Consider the following 27,782-nt stretch of genomic DNA (forward strand, 5'->3'; position numbering starts at 1 on the left):
CAGTTCCATCACAAATACATCCAGTATCTGACTTGATGGGCCAAATTCTCAAGTCACTATGCATTATGGGCATTGTAGTTATTCGATGATAATGCGTTCGCCCGTGTTTTACTTGAATGCAACGTTTTACAGTCATTATAATCACGCACATTGCACTACATGTCTTTACAATTTGCGTCATGGTAATATCTTATCCGTAATTCACTCTATCTGACACTCCTCAAATTTGAAACAGTTGCCACTCTGAAAGAGACACATTTTCACACGTGGCAAGGCACTTCACATTTTAATGTTTCAAATAAACAAAAGATTAAGAAATGGGCACTGCAGCGTGGAAAAAAAAAGTCTCCCGGGCAGACAGAATGCCAACATGTTGGCTCAGCTTGCCTAATCGGCTTCTTTTTCCATCGAGCGCAGAGGCAGCTTCAAGCAGCAGTGCGGAGCGCATACATTACTCTCTAAAGAGATGGCCACTTTAGGTCTTATACAAAGGAGGCCTGCTGCAAGTGCTTAGCCGTGAAGTTTCACATTCCACTTCAGCCTTTCAACGCTGGCTCAGCAGGTTCGTGCATCCATCTTTGCAGAAGGGGCCCCGACCTTGGCAATGCGCGTCCACTCTGAGAGAATCGGCTGCCTAATGGCCTTTCATGCTCAAGAGAGCATCCCTCTGCGAGCCCTCCGAATGACAAGGAGACAGATAGGCTATCTGCGGAGCCCGCCCGCTCCCTGACATGTCTGTCACTAGCCTGGCGAGCATTAGACAGTGCGTCATCATTGAGAGAATGGGCATGCCACATCCACTAACAATATTTACAAACCTGGGGCAAGAAGAGGGAATCTTTTACCAGGCCTCTTTGATTTATGTCTGGCCCTGTACCCTGAAGCAGCGCAGACTGGTAGCCGCCTGTGGCCACCATTACGCGCGGGCCTATCTCTCGCATCCATTAATCAGCCGGAAATGGGCGGAAATGGCACGCGGGGTGGTTATCTGCTTTCACTTAAGCCTCCTCCTCATGAAATGGGGTCTGGGTTATGTGAGGTCCCTCGGATTCCCATGCCCTGTGACTGGACAGGGTTGTGTAAGTTGTCTAAATGATCAATGGGCCAGAGGTTAGAACCCGAGAAGCGCACGTGTTAATCTCAGCTGCCCAGTGACCCCCCCCATGTCATTTATGCACTTTCACATATGTCATGGCCTCATTTGACATCGAGCTTTTACTCCACGTTTAACCATCAGCTTGTTATTTTCGGAATGTCACGTGACTCTTTCTAGGGAAAGACGCATACTAGGCGGCTGCCTAGGACACCACAGCTGGAGGGTTACCAACTTGCACCACAGACATAAATCTCATTCCATCGCCCGGGACCAGGGCTGCATTATGCCGTTTTGGCTAGCTAAGGTGCAAGGGCTTCTGACATTACATTTTGCAAACTAAGCATTTTTTTCTCGAATTTAATGTTATTTCAACTATTTGGGGAGTCAAATTAACGAAAACTGTGCAGACTTAGTGGGATGCTGTCAAAAGAAACACTAATTTTTGGTTGATGCATATTCCAACCAAGTCCAACTAGTAACAAGCTACGCACATACCAACTCATCTCTGAGAGTTTTTGGTGCATTTTAAAAACAAAAGTGCGCAACAATTTAAAAAAGGGGGTCATTTCAAAGTGCATTCTGATTCACACTTGAATAGTCAACAATGTACTTTAAACAGAGGTAACATTCGGGAACAGTATACAAATGATCCAAAGGAAGTTATCAGTGAAAAAGTGAATCCTGTATCACCAGATTCCAACTGGAGAAGCGGAAGTGACTTAAGCAAGAAGGAAGTGCTTCCAAAAAGTGCAGGCTGCCCCCCAGAATGACAGACTTTGAAAAGTAGGAATGTAAAGACTGGAGGTGCACAAATGCCAAGGACACAAAGGATCCATTATTCTACTTTTGGAAAATGAGCACAGTTCCCAAATGCTAAGAGGTGTGCATAGCCATGCAGAGCTAAGAGATGGGCAAGGCCAGCAAGAATTACACAAAATACACTTGATTACCATTATGTGAGAGGTCACAAGGGCCTTTGCAATTCAGAAATTTAGAATGCACCACTTTGCAAATGGTGTCTTATTTATTTTAGGGAAACCGCATATGGATTAACCACAAAAAATATTTATCCGAGGCATCCATCTTGCAGTTCAGGCCATTTTCAATACACAGAGGCATGTACATTTCATGAACATTGTCTGAACCTTCCAAAGAGTTCACAAAGACGTGCTAATCTCAAAAGATGAGCCTTGTCCATAAGCAAGAGAATTAACTATTCGAGCACAGTAATAATACTGAAGGCAAGTGTAGGAGGCTGGCCTGGCTTGTAGTGGGTACCAAGGGGTTCTTACACTCTGTACCAGGTCCAGTTATCCATTATTAGTGTAGAAGAGGTGTCTAGCAGCTTAGGCTGATAGAAAGGTAGCTAGCAGAGCAGCTTAGGCTGAACTAGGAGACATGCAAAGCTCCTACTATACCACTGGTGTCACATGCACAATATCATAAGAAAACACAATACACAGATATACTAAAAATAAAGGTACTTTATTTTTATGACAATATGCCAAAAGTATCTCAGTGAGTACCCACAGTATGAGGATGCCAAATATACACAAGATATATGTACACAATACCAAAAATATGCAGTAATAGCAAAAGGAAGTAATGCAAGCAATGTAAAGTTACAGTAGATTGCAATAGGAGCACATAGGTATAGGGGCAACACAAACCATATACTCCAAAAGTGGAATGCGAATAACGTATGGACCCCAAACCTATGTGAACTTGTAGAGGGTCGCTGGGACTGTAAGAAAACAGTGAGGGTTAGAAAAATAGCCCACCCCAAGACCCTGAAAAGTAGGTGTAAAGTGCACCTATATTCCCCAGAGAGCACAGAAGTCGTGATAGGGGAATTCTGCAAGAAAGAACAACACCAGCAATGCAACCAAAGTGGATTTCCGGACGAGAGTACGTGTGGAACAAGGGGACCAAGTCCAAGAGTCGTGACAAAGTCGAGATTGGGCAGATGCCCAGGAAATGCCAGCTGAGGGTGCAAAGAAGCTGCCACCAGATGGTAGAAGCTTTGGATTCTGCAAGAACGAAGAGGGCTAGAAACTTCCCCTTTGGAGGATAGATGTCCCACATTGTGAAGAAGCTTGCAGATGTGTTCCCACACAGAAAGACCGCAAACAAGCCTTGCTAGCTGCAAGGGTCATGGTTAGGGTTTTTGGATGCTGCTGTGGCCCAGGAGGGACCAGGATGTCGCCAATTGCATGAGGAGACAGAGGGGGCGCCCAGCAAGACAGGGAGCCCTCACAGGAGCAGGCAGCACCCGCAGAAGTGCCAGAACAGGCACTACGAAGAGGAGTGAACCGGAGCTCACCCAAAGTCACAAATGAAGATCCCACGACGCCGGAGGACAACTCAGGAGGTTGTGCACTGCAGGTTAGAGTGTCGGGGACCCAGGCTTGGCTGTGCACAAAGGAAATCCTGGAAGAGTGCACAGGAGCCGGAGCAGCTGCAAATCACGCGGTACCCAGCAATGCAGTCTAGCGTGGGGAGGCAAGGACTTACCTCCACCAAACTTGGACTGAAGAGTCACTGGACTGTGGGAGTCACTTGGACAGAGTTGCTGAGTTCCAGGGACCACGCTCGTCGTGCTGAGAGGGGACCCAGAGGACCGGTGATGCAGGCTTTTGTTGCCTGCGGTTGCAGGGGGAAGATTCCATTGACCCACGGGAGATTTCTTCGGAGCTTCTAGTGCAGAGAGGAGGCAGACTACCCCCACAGCATGCACCACCAGGAAAACAGTTGAGAAGGCGGCAGGATCAGCGATACAAGGTTGCAGTAGTCGTCTTTGCTACTTTGTTGCGGTTTAGCAGGAGTTCTGAGCAGTCATCGGTCGATTCCTTGGCAGAAGTTGAAGAAAGAGATGCAGAGGAACTCTGATGAGCTCTTGCACTCATTATCTAAAGAATTCCCCAAAGCAGAGACCCTAAATAGCCAGAAAAGGAGGTTTGGCTACCTAGGTAGGAGGATAGGCTAGCAACACAGGTAAGAGCCTATCAGGAGGAGTCTCTGACGTCACCTGCTGGCACTGGCCACTCAGAGCAGTCCAGTGTGCCAGCAGCACCTCTGTTTCCAAGATGGCAGAGGTCTGGAGCACACTGGAGGAGCTCTGGGCACCTCCCCTGGGAGGTGCAGGTCAGGGGAGTGGTCACTCCCCTTTCCTTTGTCCAGTTTCGCGCCAGAGCAGGGCTGGGGGATCCCTGAACCGGTGTAGACTGGCTTATGCAGAGATGGGCACCATCTGTGCCCATCAAAGCATTTCCAGAGGCTGGGGGAGGCTACTCCTCCCCAGCCCTGACACCTTTTTCCAAAGGGAGAGGGTGTAACACCTTCTCTCTGAGGAAGTCCTTTGTCTGCCATCCTGGGCCAAGCCTGGCTGGACCCCAGGAGGGCAGAAACCTGTCTGAGGGGTTGGCAGCAGCAGCAGCTGCAGTGAAACCCCGGGAAAGGCAGTTTGGCAGTACCCGGGTCTGTGCTAGAGACCCGGGGGATCATGGAATTGTCTCCCCAATGCCAGGATGGCATTGGGGTGACAATTCCATGATCTTAGACATGTTACATGGCCATGTTCGGAGTTACCATTGTGACGCTATACATAGGTAGTGACCTATGTATAGTGCACGCGTGTAATGGTGTTCCCGCACTCACAAAGTCCGGGGAATTTGCCCTGAACAATGTGGGGGCACCTTGGCTAGTGCCAGGGTGCCCACACACTAAGTAACTTAGCACCCAACCTTTACCAGGTAAAGGTTAGACATATAGGTGACTTATAAGTTACTTAAGTGCAGTGGTAAATGGCTGTGAAATAACGTGGACGTTATTTCACTCAGGCTGCAGTGGCCGGCCTGTGTAAGAATTGTCAGAGCTCCCTATGGGTGGCAAAATAAATGCTGCAGCCCATAGGGATCTCCTGGAACCCCAATACCCTGGGTACCTCAGTACCATATACTAGGTAATTATATGGGTGTTCCAGTATGCCAATATGAAGTGGTGAAATTGGTCACTAGCCTGTTAGTGACAATTTGGAAAGCAGAGAGAGCATAATCACTGAGGTTCTGGTTAGCAGAGCCTCAGTGAGACAGTTAGTCATCACACAGGGAACACATACAGGGCACACTTATGAGCACTGTGGCCCTGGCTGGCAGGGTCCCAGTGACACATACACTAAAACAACATATATACAGTGAAATATGGGGGTAACATGACAGGCAAGATGGTACTTTCCAACAGCAAGTCATTTTAGTCACTGTCAAGGAAGAGTGAATATCATATCTACCAAACATGCCTCCCTGTTCTGCTGGACTAGCTTAGTGTTGGCATGTGCATAAATTAGGATTTCTCCGCCCTGAATGTGTATAGAGGTCGATTTTTCATGCGCTCTCCTCTGTCTGCCCCATATGTGCCCCCTTTTTGGCTTTGATAAAAATTGTACAAAGGGCATTGTAATTATCCAAAACAAGCACATAAATTACACTTCCTAATCTTGGATACATCCAGTGCAGAGAGGATGGGCAAAGGGAAGACAGCAGAAATACAAGGAATTGACAATGACTGAAAATTATATTTTTAAAGCTGTAGCTAAACGGTCTTAGGGAAAAAAGCGGTCCAAATGAACACAAAAAAAAGAAAAAATATTAAATACTGAAGCACAGAGAAAAATAAAACTAGGATGTTCAGCTCCCTCCTGGTGATTATGTCATTGTTCTCAGTTCTAAACATTTGGGTGATAACCTAATGCATTATGGGGGGTTGTAGTCTTGTTTTGCTTTGATTGAAATAATTAGAATGTAATCATTAAATGGTAGGTGAAAAGTTCAGGACTGCAGGCGGTGTGAGGTGGTCTCCCTAAATGAATCAAGCATTGGCAAAGCCAATAGGTCTCAGGTGTGATACCTATTGGCTTAACCAATGTTTTTTTTCCCGGCATATTGCCATTACAAATACTCTAATTTCTGCAGTGATCTTCTTTCATTTGGGTTTCATAAAAAAACTTAGAAAATGCACTCAAAGATGGTTTGCACTGATGCCCACATATCCACAGTGGTGATCTTTGAATGCATTTTCTAATAGTTGAAGAAAACCCGTTCAACGGTGGCTATTGAATTTGTGTGTGCATCTGCAATGGCAATCTTTGAACGGGATTTGAATGTGCCTCTGGGTGATGATGTTTAAATGCCTTTTATAATAGTCTGTGGAGGATCTAATATGTTCCTAGCTCTTTTTCATCTATTTGTTGATATTTGATAACTCAAGAGAATGAGGCTTCCCTGTGTCCCTAGAGATCACATGCCCTTCTTAAGGTTGAATAAAATTACACTGATTTTAATTTCTGGTTTCTCTGCTTCCTAAATTATGACATAGATTGTTTATTATGAGATGCATCTGTTCTTATTATGGGAACTAACACATGGACCAAAAACCATCAAAATAGTTTATGACCATTTCTTGTACATTCACTAATGTAAATGCAGTAATGCTTTGGTAAATCTAACCAAAGTTTCAAGGAATCGAGCCTGTTCTGCTAGCCCCCATCTATTTGTCATTTAGAATGGAGATTAACTCATTCTTTTATTTCTTAGTTAATTATATTTCGAAAAAAAAGATTTTTCCCTTTTTATTATGGTCGAGCCTGCGTTGCATGCGCTCGCGCATGCGTATCGCAGCAAGACGCTTTAGTTATTAGAAAAGGGCTCAGAGCCCTGTCCACGTCACGTCAGTGTGTTTGATTGGTTCGTGGGCTTGCCTAGTAAAATCTGCTTGCTTTCATTAGTGGAAGGCATGCACACGTCATGCCTTTTCCGGTGGTTAGCCCTCCTCGAGCTCAGCGACCAAGTACCGAAAACATGCGAGGCCCGCTGTTTTCTGTCCGGCTCGTGGACTACTTTTTCTCTATTTTCCTAGCGCGATTTCGCTTGGCAGAAGTCGAGCGCTTTACACAGTTAATTTAACTTTTTTGGGTTACGTACATAAAAGCACTTTTGCCGATAGATGAAAAGTCGGGTTAGGAGTTTACAACGCGATCAGCTCTAACATGAGCAAACGCGAGACCCGTTGCATTGCAAATGCTTGTTATTTTATGCCAGCAATGTTTTTGTTCTTGGTTTAGCTATAGTCTCATAATTAGGTGTCAGCTACTGAAGACCTATTGTTTCCAATACTTACAATATAAATTGAGTGGGCTTTGGCTCAGACCCGTGTTCATGATTCAATTACCTTGTTATTATCTCACTCCAATCTGCTAGTACACTAGAACTGAAGCCCTCCCTTATGGGCCCAACAACTTTCCTGATTTGTACAAACAGTACTTCTAATCGAACTGAGAACTACATGGAATGTGGGAATACTGCAAAACAGGTTATTGCCCCAGCAGACACTTTGTCCGCCAAAAGCTGGTGAAATCTCTGCAGTAAAGTGAGGCAAAAATGTGAATTGATGGGGATTGAGAATGTGATTCCTCATTCCCACCTTAATTCCCAATAACCAGTTTCCCCAGGGATGCTTGTAATCCCATGGGTTACGTAACTCTGCTATTGGTAATTCCAGAAATACTGCATTGATATTCCCAAGGAGGTCGGAGGGATTTATCCAACTCTCAAAATCACAGAGACAAAACGAGAAAAAAAGTGGTTTATATGTTTGTTCCTGCTGCTGTTTCAAGGACCATTCTTACCATGTACCTTTTATTGCACTTGACTTTGCAGACACTCAAATCTGGCGCTATACTATGCCTGATAGTTACAGTAGAAGGGACATGGCTCTAAATTCCATATGCAAAAATACATCCCTAATGAGCAGCTACATTTTCAAATATAATTAATATGATGCTTATCTTCTATTTTGATACATGCATCCCTGCTTTCAGCTCTTCACGACATGTGTAAGGACTGGTTCTGACCTCTTGCACTTGATCCGTCTCCTCTCCACATCAACCATTTGATGAGTGTGGGAGATCAGGTGTGCGATTATTGACCCTATGGTCTGGGAAGGGGCATAGTGAGGTAGCAGTTTTTGTACTGACCATTGCCTCAATAAGCTTTTCACAGAGCAAGGAGGATCTTATTTTTAATTACCACCCATGTCATAACCGGTGGAGTTTTTCCAAAGCACTTTAATGTGATCTTGACTTCCCAGATTCAAGAATATTGTAGAAGATTTGTTGTGGAACTTTTATAGCCTATCAGTCATTTCTTTTAAAGTCTTGTGTAGATAATGTGTGTTAGTAGTCAAGGTGTGTTATCACCATGACTCCCACCTGCTAAACTCTGCAGTGGAGAAGGAGAAGTTTCTGAAGTACAGAAAGGTACAAGTTGATAATGTTGGCATGGTGGGCAGTAAAAAGTGGATGCCTGATATTGACATTTGTGGGAACATGGTCCTAAATTCAATATGAAAAAAGAGATGCGTCCATGAGAGGCAATTCAAGACTTAGGGCCCCATTATGAGTTTGGTGGATGGAAAATCCTTCCGCTAAACTCCTGACAGGGTGGCCGTCGCCTACGCAGCAAACTCTAAGCTGGAACTATTATGGGTTTCCTGCTAGGTCGGCGGGTGGAAACTTAAGTTTTTGCCTGCCAGCCTAGCAGGAAACAGGCTATACCATTGTCTCCAGCTCGTAAGCGACCCAGCGGCAATGCTGTCCCCTGCAGGGTGCACGAGCACCATCACAATGTTAACTGTCTGAGAAGTGTGGCTCAATGGTTAGAGCGGCAGACCCTGATGCAAAAATCTGGCCTGGGTCTTGGGCTCAATTTCCTCGGACCTGATAATTCTTGCATCAGTGCCTAATCTAATTTATGGGTCCCACTCTGTAACTCTGGGCAATAGCTTGCTTAATCTCCACAACAGCCCCAACAGTGCTGGGATGCCTGGCTTCACCTTGGAGGTTGCCCAGGAGTGGGCACCTCACAGGGAAAAGCCAGGAGGGTTCCACAGCGGTATGCGTACAGCGCCTTGAGACCCTAACGGGTGAGTAGTGTGCTATACAAGTACGAAGTTTACAGTTTATGGTGCTGGCCAGGGGGGCCCCTGCACTGCCCATGTCAAGTGCATGGGCAGTGCAGGGGCTCCCCTGTGGCCCCTTGCAGGTGTTCTCTCCCAGCCTTTTCATAGCGGTGCTATTGCATGAAACCGCTGGTGGAGAGCCAAGTCATAATCCCCAGGGTAGTGCTGCCCTGGCGGATTAGGATCTCCACCACCGTCAGACCGCCAGGATCCAAGATCCTGGCAGAGCTGGTGGTTCCCTGGCTGCCCAACCTCCAGGGCTGTAATGTGGCGGTCCAGACTGCCACACCTAGTGTGGCGGTCTATAGACCGCCACACTTGTAATAAGGCCCATAATTTATATAATGCTTCTCTTCCCTTTTGAAACATACATTTCAGGTTTAAGTTACTCGGAGTATATGTAGTGTAGTTCCAACCAAAGACTTTGAAATATAGTATGCCACTGTCTATGTGTCTGAACTTCAAGTATCTGCTCTTAATGAGTCAACTATTTAAGGACTCTTTGGGAGATCAGTTGGGCAGTCATTGATTCTAAGACATAGTAAGGATGACAGTTTCTGTAGGGACCATTTCCCCAATAAGCTTTGTTGTCAGTACACAGCCCTTGAATATAATGTCTCCTATGCTAGAGTCAGTGTAGTGATTTAAAAGTACATTTGATATGGTCACTTCTCCTTAGATTTAGGCACAATGCTGCTATGGAGTATTTGAAGTGTATTAATCAGTTTACTCAAAAGTCTGATGTTGAAGATAGGCAAAACTGCAAACTAATGGTCTTGGTCACAGAACTAACACCATTTCTAGACTATAGGTTTGACGACACTCAGGGGGTTGACTTCACTACAATACTCCTGTTTTACAGTTGTTACATTTTGATAATATCCACAGCAGGTAAGTGTGGGCATTTATGTGTGGGTCTTGAAAACTATGGTGCAGTGCTTCTGCACTGTTCCCTCCACCTACTTTATTTTTGTACTTTGACCCCTCTATGTAAATGCTCTAAACGCTATAAGAGCGCTATTCTTACCCTATGCTCTATTTGGACTTTAACTTATCAATTATCCAGAAATCAGTGAGCGGTGGTGTATGATAGGGATTGTCTTCAAGTTTTTATGATCAAGTTCAGAATGTATCCATGGAGTTTTAGGTGGTAATGCTCACCACTCGAATATATTTCATTAATTTAAATATTATGGCCTCATTACGAGTTTGGCAGTCATGAGACCACCAAACTCGCAGTGGCAATCAGACTGTTGCAGCTTCGGTGGTCTGACCGCCAAAATATGACTTTGGCGGTCAGACCACCAAGGACCGCCATCCCCACCGGGAACAGGTTCCCGGCGGCATGCCTACGTTAGGGCTTGCAACCAACCATGGCGGTGTTAAACTCAGTGCTGCCTGGCTGATTACAACACCTCTTTCTGCCAGCCTTTTCATGGCGGTAAGCCCGCCAAGAAATGGCTGGCGGAAAGGAAGTGCTGGGAGCCACCAGGGCAGTGCTACCCACGCACCTGTTGTGGGCAGTGCATGCACCCCCCCTGCCCATCACAGTCAGAATGCACACTGTCTGCTTTGCGGACAGTGCACATTGCAAGGGTGGTGGAGTGTTAAGATATTGGTCTCAGCTCCATTAAGGGAGCCGAGGACAACATCCTAACACTGCTACTGCCAATCAGCCCAGCAGGAACGTGTATTACAATGTTCCTGCAGGTCAGCCCGACGGGAACATTGTAATATGCTCGGGAGGAACGTCACTGCTATGGCGGTGGCGTCTTCCCCGTAAGTTTGGCGGTCCCGTGGTGGGACCGCCAAACTCATAATGAGGCCCTTAATCTTGAGCCGGAGAGAAAATGTGAAAGGAGAAGACAAAAAATGAAAAGCAGAATGAGAGAAATAGGGAATGAGAAGGTGGTTGTTAGGGTGAGAAAGAGAAAGAATGTGGCAGAGAACGAAATAGAGAGAACAATAGAGAGGAAGTTAGGGTGTGTGATAGAGCGAGAAAGAGAGAACAAACAGCAACCAGAAATAGCAATTGACATATATATATATATATATATATATATATATATATATATATATTTATATATATATATTTATAATTCAACACACGACTTCATCAAGAGGAGCCCCCAATTCTATAGGGTGGTTTCTGCAAACGGGGACGGAGATCCCGGTGTAACACATCCAAAGCAAAACGAAATGCAGAAGCCCAACTGCTGGTAACCGCACGTTTAGTTCCAAATAAAGTTCAACAGCATGCTATCTCCTGACGCATTTCTGCTTCCTAAATACAGCCTTGATCACAGGTGAGCCGTTATACAATGCAGGATGGACACTTCCTTTTAAATTTCAGGCCACCACATGACTATATACAGTATATATATATATATATATATACATATATATATATATATATATATATATCACAAACACACCCTCTCTGAGAAAAAGAAACAAGCATTTGCAATGCACTAGGGTCTGGCATTTCTCCGAGTTACAGCTATTAGCAGTTGTAAACTCCCTACCGTATTTTTCAACATTGAAAGAAAAAAACAGCGCAATCGCGCTGCTACAATTCACTCGTAATGAAACCTATCGGCAAAAGTGCAATTATCCACGAAACCGGCAAAGGTGCAATTAAATATGCAACCGTCGATGTCATGCAAAGCGCTCGACTTCTGTCAAGCGAGATCGCGCTGCGAACAAAAGATAAAAAGTAGTCCACAAACCGGATGGGAACCAGTGAGCCTTGCATGTTTTCAGTACTTGGTCGCTGCGCTCCAGGAGGGCTAACCACTGGAAAAGGCTACAGATTTTAAAGATATTAACAGGCAAGCCCATGAACCAATGAAAGACAACTGATGTGACGTGAACGGTGCTCCAAGCCCTTTTCTGACTCCTAAAGCGCCTCGCAAGCGAAACGCATGCGAATGCGCATGCGACGCAAGCTCGACCCTAAAAAGACAGATTATTGGGAGAAACCAAAGAGCAAGAGAGAAATATAGATAGAGAAGTGGCTATTCCACTTGAGCATTTTGAATTTTACTATTTTGTACGAATTACAGAGATGCAAAGTTTTTAAACCCTTTGGAAATTACACATCTGACAAAGATATCTCAGCCAAAAACATGTAATCGGAAAAAACTCCTGCAAAAATTCAATAACTGAGTTTCAAATTAAACAAAATGAATAAAAACATGTTTTCTAGTACAAAACCAGTTTGGTACTGTACTCTCGTATTCTATCATGTGTATGCTTCAAGATCTTTACATACTGCCTCTCATTACCTCAGGATAAAAACGAATAGCTAAAGTTCAGCGACCACATGCAACACTAGATAATATGTTTCAATCTCAGAAGAGGAGTAGTCTTGAAAACGATAACTCTTTCTTGTGTTATTTACGAATGGGATGTTGTTGATAGTCACAATCCAGTATTAATGCAGGCATTTGCGGCGAGTTAAGATATTTCGTTTTTTTCAAGGTGGAAAATTAATTATGCAAGAAATGCAATATCCCAACAGATTTCAAACTTACCGTTAAAGTGATTTTTCATTTTTCTGCTAAGGTGCTTCACACTCAAACCACTGTGAGTAAACTCTCCCCACATCTAAGGTTCTGTATGTCTGAGCACTTTCATAACCAATATAATCCCTTCACATTACTTTTTTTTTTTTGCTTTCTGCCCGATCTCTAATTTGGTTATACCTGTAGATACAAAGCTACTACATAGTCTCCCAGCTTCTCCTGCTTTGCATGGGTGAGGGGCACCCCAACATTTTAGACACTTCTAGATTTAACTGAACCAGATTTTAGACACTTCTACATTTACCTCAACCAGAATGCTCACATACTATTTCATGAGGCAATATGTCCCCGTGGTAAGGCAACTACCAAAACATCAAAATTAGTAAATACAATTAATTAAATAAATGGGCCCACTCAATAACTGAGTTCTAGATCAAAGGTAAAAATTAAAGAGTTGTATTACAGAATTCCGAAATTAAGCGGTATAGAGTCAATGCTATGAAGGCTCTCAATTAAAATTATACAGAGAATTGAAAAATGAGAAATTGTTCTACGTCCCAAACAGGCAGCAAAATTAGAAAAGAAATGACATCCCTAGTAGAACAAGAAAATCATCTTGCTCTCCCCAAACTTCAAGGATTTTTAAACATTGTTTTCGCACATGAAGTTACATAATCTGTAGTCTCACTTTGGTGTGAGCAAATGTAGCATTTCATCAGCAAATCCGAACACATGAAAAATAAACATCACATTGCCTTAACATGCAAGCACTATCCCACTACATGAACAATTATTCAGCACCCTAGAACAAACTAGATACCTAAACAGTACCATGTTATATGGATGAATTGACACAGTGAACCAACAGAAGGACCTTGGGTTGTTACAGTTTGTGAATGTTGGTCCACTGAGAGCAGAATAGTGATAACAGTGGAAAATAAACAGAGTACATCTCAGCTCTACTGTGTGCTGCAGAATTTGTGAGGTGGGCGGGGGGAATAGAACGTGAGTGAAATAGGTGATTTACATTTCAGTAATGATTACGTTCGTATTTAAATTGTAGCCTAGTTAATTCATATCAGGAAGCCTAATTTCTACACATGATAGAGAATTTGTTTCCAATGTAAAAGTAATATATCAATGTATATATGTAATTGAGTGTGAAAATAGGCACAAAAATATAAATGCACTAAAACCTTCTACAAATATTACCCTTGTCTTCCACGTGCCTTCCTTAGAATGTCTCAAATTAATTTTCCATTTTTGTTTAAACACTTCTGCGTGGAAGAGATCCACTAGTTTTTCTGTGCTTCTGTGTATAAATGTAACCTGATAGTTAATTCGCGAAGACATTACAATCTTACCTTTAACCTGAAAATCAAGAGTAATTAGAAGTTTGATGGACCCTCAAACTATTATGTTGTCCACCACCATTATGAGGAAGGAGGCAGACAAGAATGTTACCTGCATCATCCCTGTCCAGTTTTAGTTATGCCTACAGACCCAGCAAGTGCTTTGATAGTCCCCAGGCATCGTAAACAGACTAAGAAGCAACAGACACTGATTATTATTTTATTGGGTTATTGACATAGAATTCACTTCACTATGATAGGGACATTCAAAAACATCCATCACTCACCCCAGTCTGTTTAATGGGATTGTCGGAACAGAAGGCAAGATTCATCAACCTTTTTTGTTTTACATAACTGACAATGAGAAAGATCTACTCACAGAAAAAACTTTTTTAATTGGAAGAGGAGTACTTAAATAGTGAACAAATATAACGTTCACAGACATAGAGGTCGGTTGTCATCCTAGCCCTAACATCTTACCAACTCTAAACCTAACAGTCTGCATTTACCCATTTTTGCGGTATTATTTTCAATAGTTGAATCCTCAATAATGATAATTTAAAAATAGTGCTTATATAGTAATGAAATACTTGAACGCCTGCAATCGAAGTTTGAAAACCTTTATATGATTTTCTAACTCCAGTCATTTTGTGACATCTCTAGTTACCTATAATAGGAATGTGACATGATATAAGTACAAGTCACCTCATGGCCTTATAAACGAACCTGTCTTACAGCCTTGTTGCTGAGAAATGTCATGGACCTCTTCGGTGACAGCAGGGAGTACTTTATCTCATATAGAGTGAATTATCATTAGTGAGGTTGCACCTTCTAAAGTGGGGGTGCCCCTTCAAAGGCATCTTCTGAAGCTATAGGCGACTCTTCACCCATGAAAGGAAGTCTCTAATACTAAGACAATGGGCCTCATTACGAGACGCTGTCGGACCGCTGAAGACAGGGCGGTCTGACCGCCCTATTATGACCGAGGTGGATCATCATTGTCAAACTGCCGACACCGCCAGGCTGCAGCCAGCCTGCAGCCTGGCGGTCCCCGACGGTTGTAATCCGCCAGGGCAAGCAGCACTGCCCTGGGGATTACAAGTCACCATCCGCCAGCCTTTCCATGGCGATAAACACCACAATGGAAAGGGTAGTGGAATGGGGGCATCGGAGGGCCCCTTGGGGCCCCCGCACTGCCCATGCACTTGGTATGTGCAGTGCAGGGCCTCTCATTCATAGCCCCATCGCGCATTTCACTGCCCGAATTACAGGCAGTGAAATGCGCAACAGCTGCTGTTGTACCCGACGCACCACAACATTGCCGCCGGCTCAATTATGAGCCGGCGTCAATGTTGTGGTGAGTGTTCTGCTGGGCCAGCGGGCGAAACGCTGTTTTCACCCACTGGCCTAGCAGAACACTCCTAATATGGCAGGCAAAAGGCCTCCAATAATGGCGGTCTTTTGCCTGCAGTGGCTTCGGTGATCCTGTAAAAGGACTGCCGAAGTCATAATGAGGCCCTATGTTTTATGTCAAGTATGCTTTGATATCTTATTATGCTGACTCACTCCTTCACTGATTAGTTCCGTTTAACCCACTCAGTCAATGACATTCAATCACTCACTGGTTAGATCCCTCCCTCCCTTCCTTTTTAAACTTTTTTTCCTAGAAGACACTGTTTCCCTCTTATGGAGGGGTGAACTCTGTACATCATAACATTCTAATAGTTACAATGGATTATCTTGTAATTTCTTCCCTATTTGTGTTGTTTTCTTTTTGACATTCAGCCAATTTCAGTCTTTTGACATCGCCTCTTTTTCTCGACTCTATTCTCCCCCTTCTTAATTCCCTCACCCCTTTTAAATTACTTTCACCTCCTTTGAAGAATGCCCCATTGATGCCATAAGAATTCCATAGCCTGACATAACAATTGACCTTTGACATCAGGCGAGGCCGTGACCAATGCTAATATTATTGTTCTGAACAGTTGATTAGAAGAAATGTTGTACCTTCCCCCTCTGCCTTCACAGGAAGAAAATTCTGAATAAGGAGAATAAGGAGAAAACCGAAAATAATAAAACAACTTCAGGTTAAAAAGTACTTTTTTCATTTGAGAAAATTGAGAAACAAATGCGGTTACCGTAGTCCAAATCCTGAAACCTTGTTCTTTCGCAATAACTCCTTGCAATTAAATGGGATTTTTTTCTTGAGTGGAACTTACAAGTTCGAGAAGGTTTTACTTGGTAAAATGCTTCATTTTGAAAAAAAAGATTGAGTTAGTCACGTTAATTTATACTTTGGCGGATTTTTCTTTCAATTTGAGAAAGAGATACATGTATTAATTTTTCCAAGTATTTGAGTTACCAAGTGCGTAGTGTCAAATAGCGGTTTATATCCCGGCTTGTGCTTTTACACAGCAAAGATATCTATATATATTATATGTGTGTGTATGTGGCGAACAAAGGCACTTTTGAAAAGAATTAAGGTACTGGGTGTGCACAGGATGCTTGCAGTAATTAGCACTGGCAAATTAAGTGTGATTTTTATTACAGCGAAAAAGGATGCAAAAAACACCACATCTGCACAACTCAGCGTTCATGTTGATGATTAGTGCCACTCAGTGCACTTTACCTTATTTAATCCCCATGTTTCAGTACTTAATTTTCATTTGGCAATTTAGTTACCTGACAACAGTGTTTTATCACTGAAAAGGCAGTTAATAAACAAGTTCATGTTACTACATATTTAATCAGGTAAATTCTCTATCAAAATGGCTGAAAGGCCAGTTGGAGATTACTTGACTGCCTCTTCTTAGACCCCCACCTGCATTTATCTGTTCTCATTTTATTCTCAAGTCATATTAAATGCCTTAAAAAAAAAAAAAAAATGGCAGAGTCTCAGGGAGGGATCCAATCCCTTGACAGCAAGTGAAATAAGTGGTATGCTTAATCTGTGATTTTAGCTTAATAACTAGACACCCAAGTTTGAAGAATGTGGCTCAGTGGCGTGTGGATAACATGGCCTCAAGCCATCTTTCTTTAATACCTACAAAATTTAAATACTGAAAGTCAAAGGTGGATGTCACCTGCAACTTTGATCTATATCATTCGCCAATTTGCAAGAAAGCATTTAGGGACTCATTACAATTGTGGCGGTCCGAGGACCACCAAGCTCGCGTTGATGGTCAGACCGTCACACTCCAGGTGGTCCGACCGCCCAATTATAACCCTGGAGGGCGGACCCAACATCATGACGGCAGATTACAAGTCCTCTCACCACCAGCCTTTCCATGGCAGTCTGACCAACATGGAAAGGCTGACGGTGAGGGTGTGCTGGGGCCATAGAGGGGCCGCTGCACTGCCCACCATCGGAATGGACACTGTCTGCTTTGCAAGGGTGCTGGTCGGCCCCCTCTGTGCTACGTGATAGCACTAGGCTCCTTTAAGGGAGCCAAGTGCCATCTCTTAGTACTGTGCCTGTCAGTCGGACAAGTGGGAACATGTGGGAACATTGTAATAGGGCAAGTGGGGACGCCACTGCCATGGCATCCTCCCTATGAGTTTGGCGGTCCCCCGGTGGGACCGCCAAACTGTTAATGAGGCCTTTAATCTTGTGTGAATAGCCCTGAGATTTTCAATATATCCTTAATGTGATGATGGTATTACTGCTATATTCATTTAATTATTATACCTTGCCTGCTAATCTGCACTACTGAGTGTCAGTTTAAAGCTTGCTGGATTTTTCTCAACACTGTTTAGTAGCAGAACCTAATCATCTACATTTGTATTAAATATGTATACTATGAAATAGTGGATGGTACAGTTTTGTCCATCATCCAGTTGATGGTCTGACCGTCTAGGGTTCAGCCACCTCATAACACAACCTAGGTTTTTTTTTCCAAGGCCTTTCTTTTAACTCCTTTGTCTAGGCCATTGGTTTCTGACAGCTCAAGTTATGACACATTGCCGTTCTTGCCACTGGAAATGCAATCCACGGTGGTAGGAACCTGTCTGTTTCCACACCTAGTCTATTGTAATGCCATCTACCTGATTAGTTCTGCAGAGAATTTGTTTAGCTTTAAATACTTCACAGCCCATCAGTCAGGCTCACATGTGGGGTTCACCACTATGACCATGTATTTGTGACCTACAACAATGTTTTCATGAGGTTAATTTTCTTAGATAAAAAATGAAATTGATTAAAACATATTGGGGCACGGTGCAGCTCCACTTTTCTTGCGCCCCTTAGCTCCCCCATAATGATCCTATGTGTGCATCATATTTAAAATACGGCACACCATAGCAGTAATTAGGGGAGTAGCATCAACATTTTTATGCTAGTCCAGTGCTTTGCAGGATTAGCGTAAAAATGTTGATGCTACTCCTGCAAAGCACCCAGAGGCCCATTGTAACCAATGGAAGCCTCCTTTTTACAGCTGCTCTGAGCAGGCATTGAAAGTGCTAAAAGAAATGGTGCAAGGAAATCTCTTGTGCCATTTTTTTCCCCCCCTTTAACGGAGGAACACCCCGTTTGCAGACATTATGCCTGGAACGGGCATAATGTAGCACAAAGGGTTACAAAGTGGTGCAATGCAGGCACTGAGCGACTTTGTAAATATGGCACAGCGTTTTTGGCCTTCTAACACCACATTAGCCACATTAGCTTCAAGAAATGATGATGCTGCTAATGTGCCATTGGCACGAGAGGCTCTTAAATATACCCCATAGTATGGTACACTTAGTCAAGCATTACATTACCTGATGGTAAAAAATATAACAAAACGCCATGTGTTTTTCAATATTAGTTACTAATTAGAAATTAATTGATAGTTGTGCTGAAAACATATACGTTTGAACAGTGTTATAAAATAATGAAAAAGGTGCTCTGTGCAATAGGTTAGCATATGGTGCGAAAGTCTAAACAACTTTGTCCTAAAATGTACAGTGAAGAAACAAATGGTGCCAGATTAGGTAAACTGCAAAGTGTGAGAGAGACAATGTACTTGTCATTCATTCATTTATATTAAAAAAACAAGACTTTCATTCTTGACAGCTAGAGTCATCAAAAGCATTTCATCCCCCTCAGTACCGAAGGTACATTATCAGGACAAATAAATTTGAATTTAAACACATTTTGCCCAAGAACAGCAGAAATTAATAAATGGAGGTAGACTTGGCGGCAGCATGATGGCTGGTTATGCTTGTAATTAGATCACTCAGTGGGATGGTCATGTAAAACAGTGATTCCACATGCTCCTTTCTCCTTTTAAAATCAACTGAGCCCCCCTGTCAGATTATACCTTTGGATACCCCCATCACTCAATTTTATTAAGTTTCCACAATTAAGTTTCCATAATTAATCTCAGTTTAGATTCTAATGCAACTATAGGCCTGAATATCAAATCCAAATGTAGTTCAGTTGAAGTGCATTATATATATATTTATATCAAGACCTGATTGCCCAGAAGAAGTTCCAAAATATGAAATGAAAATGTTAACTTTTCTGTTAATGCAAATTGTGAACATAAAAAGGAAACATTGAGCCAGTCTTTTAAAGTCAAGGACTCCTTACTTTATCATATGAGGAATGTATTTAATTAACAGTGTTTTCTAGCAGAAAGAGTGCATCCCCACAACAGGAACGTGCTATTCAATAAAGATAAATACACCAGACCAGTTGTTGGGATGCCACTGTGCTTTTCAAACCTGGAGTTTAGATAGGTGGTCAGTAAAATTGCATAACTTTTTCCATGCGTAATATGTGCACAATTTCTTAAGGAATTGCAGATTACCACAAACTGTGATGGAAGTTGTCTGCAGGAAAATCATAGATGCACCTGCGTATGAAAACTCTAAAGGTGAGATTTCATATGTTTTTTGACACCTAATAAACATAATTCTCAAATTAATTACAGGGTTAACACAATTATGTCTGTGGGCAGTTGCCTGCATGAAAAGTACGCGAGTCATGCCCATGTATTTGAAAACCAAAAGATACCAATTCCAGTCTATAGTCATCCGGGTTCTAAAGTCACACGTGTGCTTTGCTAGTGCAGTGCACGTGGTTGCTACATGTTCTGCTTCACAGTCATGGCAAGGCATTGGCTACTCAAGCCAAGTCCACCACGAGCAAAAATGACACAATCGCAGAAAGTGTAAAGAAAACAGAAATTAGGCGTGATATGCATACTCCAATAGTTTAAGTTTATGTGAGGAAAAAAATATTGGCTCAGAGCTTGGTGAAGATGCCCCCATGCCAAATTAACTCCTCAAATCTTCTCATGCAACCATCATTCGTTATGTTAATGGCTAGGACGTGCCACTTTCTTCCTGGCCTTCAGCATGACTGCTAAGTCTGCCAATCTGTCTGCTTTTTTTTCTGGGATCTCCAATGTATGTAGGCGGCATCAACCTCATTCAGGATCAATGGCTGGTCTTCATCCTGGCATCTGTACCACTCTCTACATCACTCAATGCTCTGATTTTGATTACCAAGGATTTATGTTTTGATGGACTATAGTGCCGTCTCATTCAGCATTCTAGACAAAAACGCTAATGTGTTTACAATATGTGAGCCTTGTGTGGTCCTCCTGCCTGTGCTAGCATGTGGAAAATATAAACCTTATAACAAGGCAGGGCATCAACAATTTCCTCCTTACAACCTTGAATAAACTTTGCAGTTAAACATGTGCGTGCATATTTCTGACCTGACGAATGTCTACTGATGGAAGCGGGGGGGGGGGTGTGGCCGTCACAGTAGCAGCCTCAGTCCAACCTTTGGGCTGCAAGGAAGATCGAGAGAATCAATCCCATGATGTTGGTGCTTGTACAGGGAGATTTAAAGAGCGTCAGAGTGTATGATAAATTTTAAGATGCTACCCTCTACAAACCCACAATCATCTCAGCATCTCACTCACCCAACCTTCCGACCCGGCTTTCGACATTTCCCAGACATCCATTCCATGCCAGCAGTGTTATGAACTTTGTGATAGTTATACATATGTTCATTGACTTATAACATGTACTTAAATGACATAAATTCTAATTTTCAGGCTCCCCAGTGAGCACCAGGGGAGAGTGTCAGATCCTTCGGAAGATTACCTAGAAGAGAAGATGGAAAAGTCTGATTGGAGGAGCAGTAGCTGTGGTGTCTTGGTCCACCTTACAGTCTCACAACGATTAAGCGACAAACCTCTTTTTGACACAGAAGCCATGATCAGTGATCCAAAGTGAAGAATTTGAATACACACTGTTCATACATGGTTGAAAAGACCTGACCCTCACACCATCCAATTCGCCACATGGATGTTGCCCATACTAGAAAGTCTCCCTTCAAGGTTTCGCTATTGTGCTGGCTCTTTGTTCAGTCCTGTTTCGTTAAGTATTTTTACCAGCCATTTTGTTGCTTTTAAATTGCTTTTAGTGGACTGCTTTGAAGTGTTTGATGAGGTTTTTTTAATGAAGGCGATGCTGTGTGAAATTCAGCAACTCAGTTTATGCAAATGAACACATGTATATTGGAATATCTAACCTAACATTTGGACATTTGGCTACTACCCAATTTTCATCCCGGGGTGATGAGGCAAGGTCGATTAAATGGAATCTTTAATATTAAGAATTAAAACAGAAAACAGCGTAAATTAGCTTCTGAAAGTGACAAATTAGGAGGTGTTGAAAGTTTGTTAATATTTTGGCTTAGGTTTTTTAGGTTTTCATTGACCAGCGCTCCACACAATCTCAGGCTGATTTACGGCCTTACCTACAAGATATAAAAGGCTGGACGAGTTTTCCTCTTAAAACTTTTCGAAGAAAATAATAATCTTTTTCTGTTTCTCTATATTTTGTTTTTTATTTAGAGCTACGTGCCCGGTGTGTGGTGTCTATTTATGAGTGCTAACGCCATCATGAGGCACCCATGCCGCTTGGGAGCCTCGTGGGAACCGCAAAGGAGGGGAGGTCGAGAATTTCCAGACAAGCCTGTGGAGCTAATAGGGGGAGTGAAACTGTGAAGTTTTGCAACTTACTGAAGATTGCAAAGCTTTTCAGTTTGCCACATTGGCCTGAAAATTGTGACTTTATGTTGTACACATCCTTTTTAACACTAACCCAATTCATGTGCCATGCCTTTGTGCGGAAAACGCTCATAAACGGTTCTGAATCATTTGCTTTTGTATATAGAAATGAGTTGCAACAGATAAACGTCCCGAGAAAAGACTCTTAGATTTTCAAGTTTGGCTGGATATGATTACAGGGAAATTTATCTCACTATGCGGTGATCTGGTAATGCAGAAAAACTTTTCACGGCGCAAAGGCAAGGTTTAGAAGGGAAACTTTGCAAAGGCAGCAACCCTGCAATACTTTGTGGGTGTAAACAAAAAACTACAGAACCAGAGTGGGGGTGCATAATCTCTTTCATGCTTCAAATCTCAATTGAAGATGAGACTGAGCGAGTTGAAGAAAAGGGGTTCCACACTGCAGGAAAGAGCACAGGGTTTATGGATTATGTATGACTGGTGTGGAATAAATGGTTGTACATTTGTTTAGGTGAATTAAAGGATTAGGAGAAGATTTTAGTTTTTGAGTAGATATGCTTTTTTTTTTACATTTCGTTAAGGTTGGTAGATTGGCAGATACATTTGCGACCATGGTTTCAAACACATTTTAACTATGCAAATAGGTATCTGAGAGTTCTTTTAATATTTGTTACTTGATTTTTTGTCAATTACCTACTAAGGGGTGATGATCAAGGCTACTGAAGACAAAGCTATGTAGGACGTTAACTAAGTTATGCACCAAGAAAGGCAACTTATTCAGTATAATGAGGTACATTCCCAAGGACTAATATTTTGTTACTAATAATCATTATCAGTATTTATCATTAATACTAACTAGCTAAACATTTCACTAGTGTAACATCTGAGTGCAGCAGCAATTACTGAAAATGCACCCAGTCAACATCTGAAAGGTCTGCTACTGTGCGACATAATGTGCTGCACATTTGTAGTAACTTTTGATCTGTTTGTAACTAGAAATCTTCAAATTAGGCAATAGATGGTGAATTGAGTGGCAAGTGCATAGTTACGTAATTATGCCTCAAATGCCACAGCAGCAGATTCACATAATTCCAGCGGCCTTGGGTATTATATATGACATACATATATTTTGCCTTTAAAAATTGTAAGAAACAGCTTTTAAACTAATTTTTTTATTGTTATTTTTCTTTGTTTTTAGGTGGGCCTTTCTTGCCAGACAATAGTTTTTCTGAACAAAAAATCATACACAAAATGCATAAATTGAGGGGATTTTGGTCAACCATCTTCATGTAGTGGGCTGTTAACCAGTCATTCACATTTTGCGCCCACCCACCAGAGCATACATTAAGGGCCATGTGGCCCACTTAGTAGCTGCCGGAAGCCTATGCACATTGACCACATTAAACTGAAACCAGCCCCTTTCTTTTCTCTAAGGAAGCATGCACAAGGTGTAATTTCGTATTGTATTTATTCTCCTTTGTTCTGGCTATTTTATTCTGCATTTTGGGTTACCAGTTATACGTTGATTTAATTTCCTTTTAACTTTTAAAGTGTTGTTGAAAGTGTTTAACTTACATTATAGCACTGTAGGTGAGATCTGAGTATTTAAATTGGTGGTGCTTTCTTCTTGTCTCCTTCCCGAACAATAACCAAAAACATTGCACAAAGGAAAGGCTTGTTAATAAAATAAACACTAGTTTAATGATCACACCAGTGATTTTTTTTAGTGAAATGTTTTATTATTGCATAGTTATGACAGCAGCGTTTAGGTGGAAGAATGTTTTATTTTTTTATTTTTTATTTTTGTGGCACACATTGCAAAAAAATCAAATAATAATCATTGCACCAGCTACCAAGGCCAGACCTATTGGCTTTACAGGGGCGTGTTTGTCCTATGGGATAACCAGTAGAGTTGTGAACAAATTTGCTTAGGTGCGAACAAAACCCTGGCTATTGAATCAATTGCAATGTGATAATCTATAAACACCTGTTTTATGCTTAAGAGGTTGAAAACACAGCACAGGCCCCAGACTGCCACTGAACCAATGTCTAACAGAAAACATAGCTCCTGTCTCGCTACAAATGGCCTTTTCATTGGCCTGAAAGGGTAACATGCAGAGTCCGAGTCGCACTAACAGGCCGTGCATCCACAACAATCGGGAATGCAGTCACATTCCTACCGAGTGGGAATGATATACGCAGCCTTTGTGGATGGAAAAAGCTCATTTGCACTAATTGCCTGCAGGGCTGAAGGAGAATAAAAGCCTATTCAGGGGGACAAGGCTGTTGTAAAATAACCTTACGCTGCCGTCCAGCATAGGCCAGGAATGCAGACTTTTAATGGGAGTCTGGATGTAAGCAGTCGCTTGTCAGCAGCTATATAATCACGGAAATTCATTTAAAGCTGTCCATATCTTACCTCAGGAATTAACACTCGAGCCCCCTGGAGCGGACGTGACACCTATCGCGAGACTAGTGTCCATATTATGACGTATCGCGTATTAGGGATGTTAGACCGCGTACATGATTAAATTGGCAGATTTACGCCTGATTTTTTTCTCGTTCTTTTGTGAATAAAAATTGAAAATTCGTTACCGAGGAATTCAATGAAACTTTTCTGACCATGATTTTTTCAGGAAAAACATAAATTGTAACATTAGACGCTGAATAGGCTCACAATGCAAATGTTTTATCCTCTCCCGATTAAAAAAATATAAATGTAAGCTACTACAAAAAGTGCTGGACCAAGAAAAGTATTTTGTACCTTTTTACCTGTTTGCTAATAAATACAATACTTGGATCTAACCAATATTAAAATTTTGAATGGTAACTGCGATTCTTAGAAGTAATCTGCTGATTTTGCACACATCTAGACCCAAATTTGCATTTATCATCTTCATGCAAATAGCTGCCAAGTTTCGCTGGTCCATGCGTCATGTGCTGCTCCAGTCCAGTTTTTTTCCTTTGAATTCTAGGACTTGAAGTCCTGTTTTACAATGAAATAAACAAGCCTACAATTCCCAGAATTCAAAGAAATAACACAGGACTGGAGCATCACATCACGCATGGACCTCGGAAACTTGACGGGGATGGATTAAATCTTGTGCCTTTTACTGGCCACAGTAGTACGATAGTGTAATTTTGTTTCAATTTTCCAACTAGGCACACTTTTGAAGAATGGGACAAAAAAATTGATCTGACATTTGTAACAACCTACATTCCTAAGAGTGATCATCATTTGGACACTGGACTTTGCCAGTTTTCGAACTATCACTTTAAATCCAGCAGACACTTGGGACTTGGAGACTTTATAGATGGCTTTATAGATGAGAAAACATTTTAAACTAAACATGGTTTCAGGTGTGTTTTAGAGTTAGACCCGGCTTAGAAACCAAGGGGTAGATCTATAATTCTTTCACCCAGCGGAAGGCAACGCAGCAAGCCACCTTGGAGCACTGCGCTGCGTGAAAGGGCAGGAAACCGCCATATTTACCATTATACAGTGCATTTCTGTCCTTTCATAGCACTGACGCACTTTTGGCTGCCTAGCGCCAGCGCCGTTGCCTTTGGGTTATGTTACTAGGGTGACTGCGTTGCAGGCAGGATTGTTATCGTTGAAGAAGGGACACCTTCCTGCACAAAAACAATCCTGAGAGGCATTTTTCTCTTTCTACGTGTGCTGCAAAATGCAGCACACGCAGAAAGAGAAAAAAACAAGGGGAAAAAATATATTTCTCCTCTTTGCACCTCACCTGGGGAGGCGTAGCATTTTGACGCATTCCCAGGTCTACCACTAATGGTAATTATGGAATGTGCCTAAATCCATGGGTGGATGCATGGGAACACCCACTCTCCACTCCCTGCCGCAGAGTAACCCAAGGCAGCGTTTTGCACTTCCTTGTGTTAATCTAGATTTATCAAGCCACGCAGAGCCACACATTGTGGCCTTGCATGGCTTGATAAATCTCCCTTAGGTTTTGTGTTGCCGTTGCACCTTTTTGCGTGGCGCAAGGGCAATGCAAAATCTTGAAAATTTGAGCCCAAATGTTCTTCTTCTGTTGTCCTCCGTTGCAATACAGTTGATTTTAGACATTGACAGTTACAGTGTTATCAGTCTTTTTGAACTTATTGGCATTATTTTACAGTGTAATGTTTTGGAATCATTTACAAGCCATTACCCTGGGTCTTTAGTACTTGACTTGTTTTTTTCCCAACCATATCAAGATGCCTTTTATGACATCTTTTTTATTGAAACCCAGGATCATGGCCTGTGTCAGACTTCCTTCCTATCACTAAACCCATCCAAAAAGAGCCTCCAATTTATTTAATATAATCTCATTGCAGCCATCTTTTTTATGTAGCCTTACTACATCTAGATCCACTTTGGGCTTGGGGTTAAGAGGAACAGTGTCAAAGTTACAGAAATGAATGTTGCAGGGCTGGGATTGGATGGCAAGAAGAATGAAGATACTGACTAGTTTGCCGAGGAGGAGGAGGAGCAGACAAGAGAGCATATTTGGAGTCAGAGTTATTCTTTTTCAACAGACAGAGGAGGAAATATTTGACAGATACAGCCTAAATTGTGCCTTAATATTAGATCTTATAGCCGAAATTAAGAATCAGCTGGGGAGAAACACTTCAAGGAGCAATTCAATCCCCACCCATGTGCAAGTATTATGCTCACTCCTTCTCTTAGCTTCTGGGAGCTGCCAAGGTGTGATTACTGTAGCAGGTGGGTTATCACAAAGTGCATTTGCCCAGTTTAATGTTAAATTTCCAACAACAGCACAGAATTTGCAGTTAACAAGTGACATTTTTTATAAAACTGTGCAATTCCCCAATGCCAGCAGCAGTATTGATGGAACGTGGGGTCCAGTGTGCTCAATATCTGACAATTATTTTGTTTTTAGAAGTACAAAGAACACACATTCTCTAAACAAACAGGCTGTTTGCAATGCATCACGCTTACTTACAGATATAGCGGTAAAATTCCCTGGAAGCACCCAAGGTTTATTATGTTTAGGCATAGTAGAATTACACATGCCTTCTTAGGAGAGATGTAGAAATTGATATGTACTTTGTAATTTCTAACACACTTACATAGGTATTTGGTGGACATAGTCATTGTTGGAAAGTGGATTATTGGCAAGGGAAGGTCAGTACCTACACTTAGCAACAGGCCACTAATCTCCACCTAGGTCCAGTAAAATCTCAATAAATTAAACCCAGCTCAACCCTTGATAGCTTGGCAACGTGCAAAAAGGCTTAACTTAGGAGACAGGTACGTAAAGCATTTAAAAATCACAAAACAGTAAATAACTAAAACAAAAAAGACAATAAAAATCCAACACTAGTTTATAAATATAGATTATATTTTTATCTTTAAAATGACACCAAAATGATTAATATTGGATAAGGGGAACCAGAGATATGGTTTTTTAAAGAATTAATGTTTTCTAGTGCATAGAAGCAACTAGCTGAAAGGGCTAAAAAATGTCACACTGGACAGGGACAAAGTTCAGGCCACCCATGAGGCAACAATGTTACACTTACTTTCAGAAGTGTTTCTTGATTCAGGAAAGTGGTCCACAGAACCATCCAAGGGTTCAGAGGCTCTGGCTTGCCTCTTGGGGTGTGGGACTACAACTCCCACAATGCACCTCCTCAACTTATGGAGTTGCTCCAAACTTCTGGATCTTCTTCCAGAGGTCCTTTTTGGGTCCTTGGTGTGTCCACAACTTGATCCAAGGTACCAGAGGCTCTGAGT

This window comes from Pleurodeles waltl, chromosome 6 (assembly GCF_031143425.1).
Source record: "Pleurodeles waltl isolate 20211129_DDA chromosome 6, aPleWal1.hap1.20221129, whole genome shotgun sequence".
NCBI lineage: Eukaryota > Metazoa > Chordata > Amphibia > Caudata > Salamandridae > Pleurodeles > Pleurodeles waltl.